General features: G+C 41.3%; 13 pseudogenes; all 13 read left to right on the top strand.

The window, feature by feature from the left end:
• The first annotated feature begins 823 nt into the window (after window positions 1-823).
• On the top strand, window positions 824-942 carry LOC137116066 (5S ribosomal RNA; annotated as a pseudogene).
• An 857-nt stretch (window positions 943-1,799) lies between these two features.
• Window positions 1,800-1,918, top strand: LOC137116249 (5S ribosomal RNA; annotated as a pseudogene).
• Window positions 1,919-2,785: 867 nt separating this feature from the next.
• On the top strand, window positions 2,786-2,904 carry LOC137115889 (5S ribosomal RNA; annotated as a pseudogene).
• Window positions 2,905-3,761: 857 nt separating this feature from the next.
• LOC137115962 (5S ribosomal RNA) lies at window positions 3,762-3,880 on the top strand (annotated as a pseudogene).
• Window positions 3,881-4,746: 866 nt separating this feature from the next.
• LOC137116065 (5S ribosomal RNA) lies at window positions 4,747-4,865 on the top strand (annotated as a pseudogene).
• An 857-nt stretch (window positions 4,866-5,722) lies between these two features.
• On the top strand, window positions 5,723-5,841 carry LOC137116248 (5S ribosomal RNA; annotated as a pseudogene).
• Window positions 5,842-6,708: 867 nt separating this feature from the next.
• On the top strand, window positions 6,709-6,827 carry LOC137115888 (5S ribosomal RNA; annotated as a pseudogene).
• An 867-nt stretch (window positions 6,828-7,694) lies between these two features.
• Window positions 7,695-7,813, top strand: LOC137115886 (5S ribosomal RNA; annotated as a pseudogene).
• Window positions 7,814-8,683: 870 nt separating this feature from the next.
• On the top strand, window positions 8,684-8,802 carry LOC137116305 (5S ribosomal RNA; annotated as a pseudogene).
• An 868-nt stretch (window positions 8,803-9,670) lies between these two features.
• LOC137115885 (5S ribosomal RNA) lies at window positions 9,671-9,789 on the top strand (annotated as a pseudogene).
• Window positions 9,790-10,657: 868 nt separating this feature from the next.
• Window positions 10,658-10,776, top strand: LOC137116177 (5S ribosomal RNA; annotated as a pseudogene).
• An 867-nt stretch (window positions 10,777-11,643) lies between these two features.
• LOC137116221 (5S ribosomal RNA) lies at window positions 11,644-11,762 on the top strand (annotated as a pseudogene).
• Window positions 11,763-12,630: 868 nt separating this feature from the next.
• LOC137116064 (5S ribosomal RNA) lies at window positions 12,631-12,749 on the top strand (annotated as a pseudogene).
• The last annotated feature ends 533 nt before the right edge of the window (window positions 12,750-13,282 follow it).

Genomic DNA, 13,282 nt, shown 5'->3' with positions numbered 1-13,282 from the left:
TTTATTCATAGAAATTGTTCTATATTTTCATCAAATTTTGTTCTTTCATTGCTGTTTTGCTACTTTATTGGTTTGTCAACCATCGTGCTTCATTACTAGTAGACCATGTTACGGTCCTGGCCATATGTGTTGTTTTTATTTTCTTGTTCTTATAGGTGCCGTGCCTGATTGGCCGGATTTGGGGGAAGTACAGGAAGCTGATTGGTCCATCCTACACTTCCTGGAGTTTTAAAAGTACGGTTCCCAACAGCTAGCGAGGCTCTTTCTGGCAGCAGCACCTGTTTGCTGTTCTTGGTTTCCAAACCTTATTTAGCATTTTTGAATTGTTAGGTTTTGTGCCGTGGTTTTGTTTATAAATTGTATATTTTGTAAATAGTATTAAATCTGTAGGGGTGGACTGCCATTTTTCTTTTGATTGTTTTCTCTTGTTTTCGCATTAGGGAGTTAGGGTTAGCGACTGTCTTTTGGTTTGTTTCTTTCTATCAGGCTAGCTAGCACTTTCTGTGGGAAATGGCTTATTTTGTTTATTATGTTGGCCTTGGTTCGCCCTGAGTTGTAGTGTCATGTTTTGTTTGACACTTTCTTTCGTTTAAAATAAATATCATTCTGTTGGAACATCTCGATCCTGGATTTTGGTTTGGGGATCGGAGAGGGAACATGCTAATTTATCTTTGTATGTTGCACCCTGACCCCCTAGACAGGGGCGTAACAGACCAGTACAGTTATAGTACTTTGTACTTTGCCACATTTATCTTCTTCTTAGCAAGTGTCATGCATTCTGCTTCTCTAGCGTTTTTAAGAGCTGTTGATAATTTCAAATGCAGCTTACGACCACACCGCTCTCTAAGCGCCCGATCTCGTCCGATCTCGGCAGCCAAATAGGGCCGGGCCTGGTTAGTACTTGGTAGGAAGACCGCCTGGGAATACCAGGTGCTGTAAGCTTTTTTGCTTGGGTTTACGGGCAGCACAAGCTGGTGTTACTGCCTATTTATTCATAGAAATTGTTCTATATTTTCATCAAATTTTGTTCCTTCATTGCTGTTTTGCTACTTTATTGGTTTGCCAACCATCGTGCTTCATTACTAGTAGACCATGTTACGGTCCTGGCCATATGTGTTGTTTTTATTTTCTTGTTCTTATAAGTGCCCTGCCTGATTGGCTGGATTGGGGGGCAGTACAGGAAGCTGATTGGTCCATCCTACACTTCCTGGAGTTTTAAAAGTACGGTTCCCAACAGCTAGCGAGGCTCTTTCTGGCATCAGCACCTGTTTGCTGTTCTTGGTTTCCAAACCTTATTTAGCATTTTTCAATTGTTAGGTTTTGTGCCGTGGTTTTGTTTATAAATTGTATATTTTGTAAATAGTATTAAATCTGTAGGGGTGAACTGCCATTTTCTTTGGACTGTTTTCACATTAGGGAGTTAGGGTTAGCGACTATCTTTTGGTTTGTTTATTTCTATCAGGCTAGCTAGCACTTTCTGTGGGAAATGGCTTATTTTGTTTATTATGTTGGCCTTGGTTCGCCCTGAGTTGTAGTGTCATGTTTTGTTTGACACTTTCTTTCGTTTAAAATAAATATCATTCTGTTGGAACATCTCAATCCTGGATTTTGGTTTGGGGATCGGAGAGGGAACATGCTAATTTATCTTTGTATGTTGCACCCTGAGCCCCTAGACAGGGGCGTAACAGACCAGTACAGTTATAGTACTTTGTACTTTGCCACATTTATCTTCTTCTTAGCAAGTGTCATGCATTCTGCTTCTCCAGCGTTTTTAAGAGCTGTTGATGATGTCATATGCAGCTTACGGCCACACCGCTCTCTAAGCGCCCGATCTCGCCCAATCTCGGCAGCCAAATAGAGCCGGGCCTGGTTAGTACTTGGTAGGAAGACCGCCTGGGAATACCAGGTGCTGTAAGCTTTTTTGCTTGGGTTTACGGGCAGCTCAAGCTGGTGTTACTGCCTATTTATTCATAGAAATTGTTCTATATTTTCATCAAATTTTGTTCTTTCATTGCTGTTTTGCTACTTTATTGGTTTGTCAACCATCGTGCTTCATTACTAGTAGACCATGTTACGGTCCTGGCCATATGTGTTGTTTTTATTTTCTTGTTCTTATAGGTGCCCTGCCTGATTGGCCGGATTTAGGGGAAGTACAGGAAGCTGATTGGTCCATCCTACACTTCCTGGAGTTTTAAATGTACGGTTCCCAACAGCTAGCGAGGCTCTTTCTGGCAGCAGCACCTGTTGGCTGTTCTTGGTTTCCAAATCTTATTTAGCATTTTTGAATTGTTAGGTTTTGTGCCGTGGTTTTGTTTATAAATTGTATATTTTGTAAATAGTATTAAATCTGTAGGGGTGGACTGCCATTTTCTTTTGATTGTTTTCTCTTGTTTTCACATTAGGGAGTTAGGGTTAGCGACTATCTTTTGGTTTGTTTATTTCTATCAGGCTAGCTAGCACTTTCTGTGGGAAATGGCTTATTTTGTTTATTATGTTGGCCTTGGTTTGCCCTGAGTTGTAGTGTCATGTTTTGTTTGACACTTTCTTTCGTTTAAAATAAATATCATTCTGTTGGAACATCTCGATCCTGGATTTTGGTTTGGGGATCGGAGAGGGAACATGCTAATTTATCTTTGTATGTTGCACCCTGACCCCCTAGAAAGGGGCGTAACAGACCAGTACAGTTATAGTACTTTGTACTTTGACACATTTATCTTCTTCTTAGCAAGTGTCATGCATTCTGCTTCTCTAGCGTTTTTAAGAGCTGTTGATAATGTCAAATGCAGCTTACGGCCACACCGCTCTCTAAGCGCCCGATCTCGTCCGATCTCGGCAGCCAAATAGAGCCGGGCCTGGTTAGTACTTGGTAGGAAGACCGCCTGGGAATACCAGGTGCTGTAAGCTTTTTTGCTTGGGTTTACAGGCAGCACAAGCTGGTGTTACTGCCTATTTATTCATAGAAATTGTTCTATATTTTCATCAAATTTTGTTCTTTCATTGCTGTTTTGCTACTTTATTGGTTTGCCAACCATCGTGCTACATTACTAGTAGACCATGTTACGGTCCTGGCCATATGTGTTGTTTTTATTTTCTTGTTCTTATAGGTGCCCTGCCTGATTGGCCGGATTTGGGGGAAGTACAGGAAGCTGATTGGTCCATCCTACACTTCCTGGAGTTTTAAAAGTACGGTTCCCAACAGCTAGCGAGGCTCTTTCTGGCAGCAGCACCTGTTTGCTGTTCTTAGTTTCCAAATCTTATTTAGCATTTTTGAATTGTTAGGTTTTGTGCCGTGGTTTTGTTTATAAATTGTATATTTTGTAAATAGTATTAAATCTGTAGGGGTGAACTGCCATTTTCTTTGGACTGTTTTCACATTAGGGAGTTAGGGTTAGCGACTGTCTTTTGGTTTGTTTCTTTCTATCAGGCTAGCTAGCACTTTCTGTGGGAAATGGCTTATTTTGTTTATTATGTTGGCCTTGGTTCGCCCTGAGTTGTAGTGTCATGTTTTGTTTGACACTTTCTTTCGTTTAAAATAAATATCATTCTGTTGGAACATCTCGATCCTGGATTTTGGTTTGGGGATCGGAGAGGGAACATGCTAATTTATCTTTGTATGTTGCACCCTGACCCCCTAGAAAGGGGCGTAACAGACCAGTACAGTTATAGTAGTTTGTACTTTGCCACATTTATCTTCTTCTTAGCAAGTGTCATGCATTCTGCTTCTCCAGCGTTTTTAAGAGCTGTTGATGATATCAAATGCAGCTTACGGCCACACCGCTCTCTAAGCGCCCGATCTCGTCCGATCTCGGCAGCCAAATAGGGCCGGGCCTGGTTAGTACTTGGTAGGAAGACCGCCTGGGAATACCAGGTGCTGTAAGCTTTTTTGCTTGGGTTTACGGGCAGCTCAAGCTGGTGTTGCTGCCTATTTATTCATTAAATTGTTCTATATTTTCATCAAATTTTGTTCTTTCATTGCTGTTTTGCTACTTTTTTGGTTTGTCAACCATCGTGCTTCATTACTAGTAGACCATGTTACGGTCCTGGCCATATGTGTTGTTTTTATTTTCTTGTTCTTATAGGTGCCGTGCCTGATTGGCCGGATTTGGGGGAAGTACAGGAAGCTGATTGGTCCATCCTACACTTCCTGGAGTTTTAAATGTACGGTTCCCAACAGCTAGCGAGGCTCTTTCTGGCAGCAGCACCTGTTTGCTGTTCTTGGTTTCCAAATCTTATTTAGCATTTTTGAATTGTTAGGTTTTGTGCCGTGGTTTTGTTTATAAATTGTATATTTTGTAAATAGTATTAAATCTGTAGGGGTGGACTGCCATTTTCTTTTGATTGTTTTCTCTTGTTTTCACATTAGGGAGTTAGGGTTAGCGACTGTCTTTTGGTTTGTTTATTTCTATCAGGCTAGCTAGCACTTTCTGTGGGAAATGGCTTATTTTGTTTATTATGTTGGCCTTGGTTCGCCCTGAGTTGTAGTGTCATGTTTTGTTTGACACTTTCTTTCGTTTAAAATAAATATCATTCTGTTGGAACATCTCGATCCTGGATTTTGGTTTGGGGATCGGAGAGGGAACATGCTAATTTATCTTTGTATGTTGCACCCTGACCCCCTAGACAGGGGCGTAACAGACCAGTACAGTTATAGTACTTTGTACTTTGCCACATTTATCTTCTTCTTAGCAAGTGTCATGCATTCTGCTTCTCTAGCGTTTTTAAGAGCTGTTGATAATTTCAAATGCAGCTTACGACCACACCGCTCTCTAAGCGCCCGATCTCGTCCGATCTCGGCAGCCAAATAGGGCCGGGCCTGGTTAGTACTTGGTAGGAAGACCGCCTGGGAATACCAGGTGCTGTAAGCTTTTTTGCTTGGGTTTACGGGCAGCACAAGCTGGTGTTACTGCCTATTTATTCATAGAAATTGTTCTATATTTTCATCAAATTTTGTTCCTTCATTGCTGTTTTGCTACTTTATTGGTTTGCCAACCATCGTGCTTCATTACTAGTAGACCATGTTACGGTCCTGGCCATATGTGTTGTTTTTATTTTCTTGTTCTTATAAGTGCCCTGCCTGATTGGCTGGATTGGGGGGCAGTACAGGAAGCTGATTGGTCCATCCTACACTTCCTGGAGTTTTAAAAGTACGGTTCCCAACAGCTAGCGAGGCTCTTTCTGGCATCAGCACCTGTTTGCTGTTCTTGGTTTCCAAACCTTATTTAGCATTTTTCAATTGTTAGGTTTTGTGCCGTGGTTTTGTTTATAAATTGTATATTTTGTAAATAGTATTAAATCTGTAGGGGTGAACTGCCATTTTCTTTGGACTGTTTTCACATTAGGGAGTTAGGGTTAGCGACTATCTTTTGGTTTGTTTATTTCTATCAGGCTAGCTAGCACTTTCTGTGGGAAATGGCTTATTTTGTTTATTATGTTGGCCTTGGTTCGCCCTGAGTTGTAGTGTCATGTTTTGTTTGACACTTTCTTTCGTTTAAAATAAATATCATTCTGTTGGAACATCTCAATCCTGGATTTTGGTTTGGGGATCGGAGAGGGAACATGCTAATTTATCTTTGTATGTTGCACCCTGAGCCCCTAGACAGGGGCGTAACAGACCAGTACAGTTATAGTACTTTGTACTTTGCCACATTTATCTTCTTCTTAGCAAGTGTCATGCATTCTGCTTCTCCAGCGTTTTTAAGAGCTGTTGATGATGTCATTTGCAGCTTACGGCCACACCGCTCTCTAAGCGCCCGATCTCGCCCAATCTCGGCAGCCAAATAGAGCCGGGCCTGGTTAGTACTTGGTAGGAAGACCGCCTGGGAATACCAGGTGCTGTAAGCTTTTTTGCTTGGGTTTACGGGCAGCTCAAGCTGGTGTTACTGCCTATTTATTCATAGAAATTGTTCTATATTTTCATCAAATTTTGTTCTTTCATTGCTGTTTTGCTACTTTATTGGTTTGTCAACCATCGTGCTTCATTACTAGTAGACCATGTTACGGTCCTGGCCATATGTGTTGTTTTTATTTTCTTGTTCTTATAGGTGCCCTGCCTGATTGGCCGGATTTAGGGGAAGTACAGGAAGCTGATTGGTCCATCCTACACTTCCTGGAGTTTTAAATGTACGGTTCCCAACAGCTAGCGAGGCTCTTTCTGGCAGCAGCACCTGTTGGCTGTTCTTGGTTTCCAAATCTTATTTAGCATTTTTGAATTGTTAGGTTTTGTGCCGTGGTTTTGTTTATAAATTGTATATTTTGTAAATAGTATTAAATCTGTAGGGGTGGACTGCCATTTTCTTTTGATTGTTTTCTCTTGTTTTCACATTAGGGAGTTAGGGTTAGCGACTATCTTTTGGTTTGTTTATTTCTATCAGGCTAGCTAGCACTTTCTGTGGGAAATGGCTTATTTTGTTTATTATGTTGGCCTTGGTTCGCCCTGAGTTGTAGTGTCATGTTTTGTTTGACACTTTCTTTCGTTTAAAATAAATATCATTCTGTTGGAACATCTCGATCCTGGATTTTGGTTTGGGGATCGGAGAGGGAACATGCTAATTTATCTTTGTATGTTGCACCCTGACCCCCTAGAAAGGGGCGTAACAGACCAGTACAGTTATAGTACTTTGTACTTTGACACATTTATCTTCTTCTTAGCAAGTGTCATGCATTCTGCTTCTCTAGTGTTTTTAAGAGCTGTTGATAATGTCAAATGCAGCTTACGGCCACACCGCTCTCTAAGCGCCCGATCTCGTCCGATCTCGGCAGCCAAATAGAGCCGGGCCTGGTTAGTACTTGGTAGGAAGACCGCCTGGGAATACCAGGTGCTGTAAGCTTTTTTGCTTGGGTTTACAGGCAGCACAAGCTGGTGTTACTGCCTATTTATTCATAGAAATTGTTCTATATTTTCATCAAATTTTGTTCTTTCATTGCTGTTTTGCTACTTTATTGGTTTGCCAACCATCGTGCTACATTACTAGTAGACCATGTTACGGTCCTGGCCATATGTGTTGTTTTTATTTTCTTGTTCTTATAGGTGCCCTGCCTGATTGGCCGGATTGGGGGGCAGTACAGGAAGCTGATTGGTCAATCCTACACTTCCTGGAGTTTTAAAAGTACGGTTCCCAACAGCTAGCGAGGCTCTTTCTGGCAGCAGCACCTGTTTGCTGTTCTTGGTTTCCAAATCTTATTTAGCATTTTTGAATTGTTAGGTTTTGTGCCGTGGTTTTGTTTATAAATTGTATATTTTGTAAATAGTATTAAATCTGTAGGGGTGGACTGCCATTTTCTTTTGATTGTTTTCTCTTGTTTTCACATTAGGGAGTTAGGGTTAGCGACTATCTTTTGGTTTGTTTATTTCTATCAGGCTAGCTAGCACTTTCTGTGGGAAATGGCTTATTTTGTTTATTATGTTGGCCTTGGTTCGCCCTGAGTTGTAGTGTCATGTTTTGTTTGACACTTTCTTTCGTTTAAAATAAATATCATTCTGTTGGAACATCTCAATCCTGGATTTTGGTTTGAGGATCGGAGAGGGAACATGCAAATTTATCTTTGTATGTTTCACCCTGACCCCCTAGACAGGGGCGTAACAGACCAGTACAGTTATAGTACTTTGTACTTTGCCACATTTATCTTCTTCTTAGCAAGTGTCATGCATTCTGCTTCTCTAGCGTTTTTAAGAGCTGTTGATAATGTCAAATGCAGCTTACGGCCACACCGCTCTCTAAGCGCCCGATCTCGTCCGATCTCGGCAGCCAAATAGAGCCGGGCCTGGTTAGTACTTGGTAGGAAGACCGCCTGGGAATACCAGGTGCTGTAAGCTTTTTTGCTTGGGTTTACGGGCAGCTCAAGCTGGTGTTACTGCCTATTTATTCATAGAAATTGTTCTATATTTTCATCAAATTTTGTTCTTTCATTGCTGTTTTGCTACTTTATTGGTTTGTCAACCATCGTGCTTCATTACTAGTAGACCATGTTACGGTCATGGCCATATGTGTTGTTTTTATTTTCTTGTTCTTATAGGTGCCCTGCCTGATTGGCCGGATTTGGGGGAAGTACAGGAAGCTGATTGGTCCATCCTACACTTCCTGGAGTTTTAAAAGTACGGTTCCCAACAGCTAGCGAGGCTCTTTCTGGCAGCAGCACCTGTTTGCTGTTCTTAGTTTCCAAATCTTATTTAGCATTTTTGAATTGTTAGGTTTTGTGCCGTGGTTTTGTTTATAAATTGTATATTTTGTAAATAGTATTAAATCTGTAGGGGTGGACTGCCATTTTTCTTTTGATTGTTTTCTCTTGTTTTCACATTATAGGGAGTTAGGGTTAGCGACTATCTTTTGGTTTGTTTATTTCTATCAGGCTAGCTAGCACTTTCTGTGGGAAATGGCTTATTTTGTTTATTATGTTGGCCTTGGTTCGCCCTGAGTTGTAGTGTCATGTTTTGTTTGACACTTTCTTTCGTTTAAAATAACTATCATTCTGTTGGAACATCTCGATTCTGGATTTTGGTTTGGGGATCGGAGAGGGAACATGCTAATTTATCTTTGTATGTTGCACCCTGACCCCCTAGACAGGGGCGTAACAGACCAGTACAGTTATAGTACTTTGTACTTTGCCACATTTATCTTCTTCTTAGCAAGTGTCATGCATTCTGCTTCTCCAGCGTTTTTAAGAGCTGTTGATGATGTCAAATGCAGCTTCCGGCCACACCGCTCTCTGAGCGCCCGATCTCGTCCGATCTCGGCAGCCAAATACGGCCGGGCCTGGTTAGTACTTGGTAGGAAGACCGCCTGGGAATACCAGGTGCTGTAAGCTTTTTTGCTTGGGTTTACGGGCAGCACAAGCTGGTGTTACTGCCTATTTATTCATAGAAATTGTTCTATATTTTCATCAAATTTTGTTCTTTCATTGCTGTTTTGCTACTTTATTGGTTTGTCAACCATCGTGCTTCATTACTAGTAGACCATGTTACGGTCCTGGCCATATGTGTTGTTTTTATTTTCTTGTTCTTATAGGTGCCCTGCCTGATTGGCCGGATTTGGGGGAAGTACAGGAAGCTGATTGGTCAATCCTACACTTCCTGGAGTTTTAAAAGTACGGTTCCCAACAGCTAGCGAGGCTCTTTCTGGCAGCAGCACCTGTTTGCTGTTCTTGGTTTCCAAACCTTATTTAGCATTTTTGAATTGTTAGGTTTTGTGCCGTGATTTTGTTTATAAATTGTATATTTTGTAAATAGTATTAAATCTGTAGGGGTGGACTGCCATTTTTCTTTTGATTGTTTTCTCTTGTTTTCGCATTAGGGAGTTAGGGTTAGCGACTGTCTTTTGGTTTGTTTCTTTCTATCAGGCTAGCTAGCACTTTCTGTGGGAAATGGCTTATTTTGTTTATTATGTTGGCCTTGGTTCGCCCTGAGTTGTAGTGTCATGTTTTGTTTGACACTTTCTTTCGTTTAAAATAAATATCATTCTGTTGGAACATCTCGATCCTGGATTTTGGTTTGGGGATCGGAGAGGGAACATGCAAATTTATCTTTGTATGTTTCACCCTGACCCCCTAGACAGGGGCGTAACAGACCAGTACAGTTATAGTACTTTGTACTTTGCCACATTTATCTTCTTCTTAGCAAGTGTCATGCATTCTGCTTCTCCAGCGTTTTTAAGAGCTGTTGATGATATCAAATGCAGCTTACGGCCACACCGCTCTCTAAGCGCCCGATCTCGTCCGATCTCGGCAGCCAAATAGAGCCGGGCCTGGTTAGTACTTGGTAGGAAGACCGCCTGGGAATACCAGGTGCTGTAAGCTTTTTTGCTTGGGTTTACGGGCAGCACAAGCTGGTGTTACTGCCTATTTATTCATAGAAATTGTTCTATATTTTCATCAAATTTTGTTCTTTCATTGCTGTTTTGCTACTTTATTGGTTTGCCAACCATCGTGCTTCATTACTAGTAGACCATGTTACGGTCCTGGCCATATGTGTTGTTTTTATTTTCTTGTTCTTATAGGTGCCCTGCCTGATTGGCTGGATTGGGGGGCAGTACAGGAAGCTGATTGGTCCATCCTACACTTCCTGGAGTTTTAAAAGTATGGTTCCCAACAGCTAGCGAGGCTCTTTCTGGCATCAGCACCTGTTTGCTGTTCTTGGTTTCCAAACCTTATTTAGCATTTTTGAATTGTTAGGTTTTGTGCCGTGGTTTTGTTTATAAATTGTATATTTTGTAAATAGTATTAAATCTGTAGGGGTGGACTGCCATTTTTCTTTTGATTGTTTTCTCTTGTTTTCACATTAGGGAGTTAGGGTTAGCGACTGTCTTTTGGTTTGTTTATTTCTATCAGGCTAGCTAGCACTTTCTGTGGGAAATGGCTTATTTTGTTTATTATGTTGGCCTTGGTTCGCCCTGAGTTGTAGTGTCATGTTTTGTTTGACACTTTCTTTCGTTTAAAATAAATATCATTCTGTTGGAACATCTCAATCCTGGATTTTGGTTTGGGGATCGGAGAGGGAACATGCAAATTTATCTTTGTATGTTTCACCCTGACCCCCTAGACAGGGGCGTAACAGACCAGTACAGTTATAGTACTTTGTACTTTGCCACATTTATCTTCTTCTTAGCAAGTGTCATGCATTCTGCTTCTCTAGCGTTTTTAAGAGCTGTTGATGATGTCAAATGCATGTTACGGCCACACCGCTCTCTAAGCGCCCGATCTCGTCCGATCTCGGCAGCCAAATAGGGCCGGGCCTGGTTAGTACTTGGTAGGAAGACCGCCTGGGAATACCAGGTGCTGTAAGCTTTTTTGCTTGGGTTTACGGGCAGCTCAAGCTGGTGTTACTGCCTATTTATTCATAGAAATTGTTCTATATTTTCATCAAATTTTGTTCTTTCATTGCTGTTTTGCTACTTTATTGGTTTGTCAACCATCGTGCTTCATTACTAGTAGACCATGTTACGGTCCTGGCCATATGTGTTGTTTTTATTTTCTTGTTCTTATAGGTGCCCTGCCTGATTGGCCGGATTTGGGGGAAGTACAGGAAGCTGATTGGTCCATCCTACACTTCCTGGAGTTTTAAAAGTACGGTTCCCAACAGCTAGCGAGGCTCTTTCTGGCAGCAGCAACTGTTTGCTGTTCTTGGTTTCCAAATCTTATTTAGCAGTTTTGAATTGTTAGGTTTTGTGCCGTGGTTTTGTTTATAAATTGTATATTTTGTAAATAGTATTAAATCTGTAGGGGTGGACTGCCATTTTCTTTTGATTATTTTCTCTTGTTTTCACATTAGGGAGTTAGGGTTAGCGACTATCTTTTGGTTTGTTTATTTCTATCAGGCTAGCTAGCACTTTCTGTGGGAAATGGCTTATTTTGTTTATTATGTTGGCCTTGGTTCGCCCTGAGTTGTAGTGTCATGTTTTGTTTGACACTTTCTTTCGTTTAAAATAAATATCATTCTGTTGGAACATCTCAATCCTGGATTTTGGTTTGAGGATCGGAGAGGGAACATGCAAATTTATCTTTGTATGTTTCACCCTGACCCCCTAGACAGGGGCGTAACAGACCAGTACAGTTATAGTACTTTGTACTTTGCCACATTTATCTTCTTCTTAGCAAGTGTCATGCATTCTGCTTCTCCAGCGTTTTTAAGAGCTGTTGATGATGTCAAATGCAGCTTACGGCCACACCGCTCTCTGAGCGCCCGATCTCGTCCGATCTCAGCAGCCAAATAGGGCCGGGCCTGGTTAGTACTTGGTAGGAAGACCGCCTGGGAATACCAGGTGCTGTAAGCTTTTTTGCTTGGGTTTACGGGCAGCACAAGCTGGTGTTACTGCCTATTTATTCATAGAAATTGTTCTATATTTTCATCAAATTTTGTTCTTTCATTGCTGTTTTGCTACTTTATTGGTTTGTCAACCATCGTGCTTCATTACTAGTAGACCATGTTACGGTCCTGGCCATATGTGTTGTTTTTATTTTCTTGTTCTTATAGGTGCCCTGCCTGATTGGCCGGATTTGGGGGAAGTACAGGAAGCTGATTGGTCCATCCTACACTTCCTGGAGTTTTAAAAGTACGGTTCCCAACAGCTAGCGAGGCTCTTTCTGGCAGCAGCACCTGTTTGCTGTTCTTGGTTTCCAAACCTTATTTAGCATTTTTGAATTGTTAGGTTTTGTGCCGTGGTTTTGTTTATAAATTGTATATTTTGTAAATAGTATTAAATCTGTAGGGGTGGACTGCCATTTTTCTTTTGATTGTTTTCTCTTGTTTTCGCATTAGGGAGTTAGGGTTAGCGACTGTCTTTTGGTTTGTTTCTTTCTATCAGGCTAGCTAGCACTTTCTGTGGGAAATGGCTTATTTTGTTTATTATGTTGGCCTTGGTTCGCCCTGAGTTGTAGTGTCATGTTTTGTTTGACACTTTCTTTCGTTTAAAATAAATATCATTCTGTTGGAACATCTCGATCCTGGATTTTGGTTTGGGGATCGGAGAGGGAACATGCTAATTTATCTTTGTATGTTGCACCCTGACCCCCTAGACAGGGGCGTAACAGACCAGTACAGTTATAGTACTTTGTACTTTGCCACATTTATCTTCTTCTTAGCAAGTGTCATGCATTCTGCTTCTCTAGCGTTTTTAAGAGCTGTTGATAATTTCAAATGCAGCTTACGACCACACCGCTCTCTAAGCGCCCGATCTCGTCCGATCTCGGCAGCCAAATAGGGCCGGGCCTGGTTAGTACTTGGTAGGAAGACCGCCTGGGAATACCAGGTGCTGTAAGCTTTTTTGCTTGGGTTTACGGGCAGCACAAGCTGGTGTTACTGCCTATTTATTCATAGAAATTGTTCTATATTTTCATCAAATTTTGTTCCTTCATTGCTGTTTTGCTACTTTATTGGTTTGCCAACCATCGTGCTTCATTACTAGTAGACCATGTTACGGTCCTGGCCATATGTGTTGTTTTTATTTTCTTGTTCTTATAAGTGCCCTGCCTGATTGGCTGGATTGGGGGGCAGTACAGGAAGCTGATTGGTCCATCCTACACTTCCTGGAGTTTTAAAAGTACGGTTCCCAACAGCTAGCGAGGCTCTTTCTGGCATCAGCACCTGTTTGCTGTTCTTGGTTTCCAAACCTTATTTAGCATTTTTCAATTGTTAGGTTTTGTGCCGTGGTTTTGTTTATAAATTGTATATTTTGTAAATAGTATTAAATCTGTAGGGGTGAACTGCCATTTTCTTTGGACTGTTTTCACATTAGGGAGTTAGGGTTAGCGACTATCTTTTGGTTTGTTTATTTCTATCAGGCTAGCTAGCACT

This window comes from Channa argus, unplaced genomic scaffold, assembly GCF_033026475.1.
Source record: "Channa argus isolate prfri unplaced genomic scaffold, Channa argus male v1.0 Contig030, whole genome shotgun sequence".
Lineage (NCBI taxonomy): Eukaryota > Metazoa > Chordata > Actinopteri > Anabantiformes > Channidae > Channa > Channa argus.
Note: the sequence above shows the minus strand (reverse complement) of the source record. Positions and strands in the feature narration are given on the sequence as shown.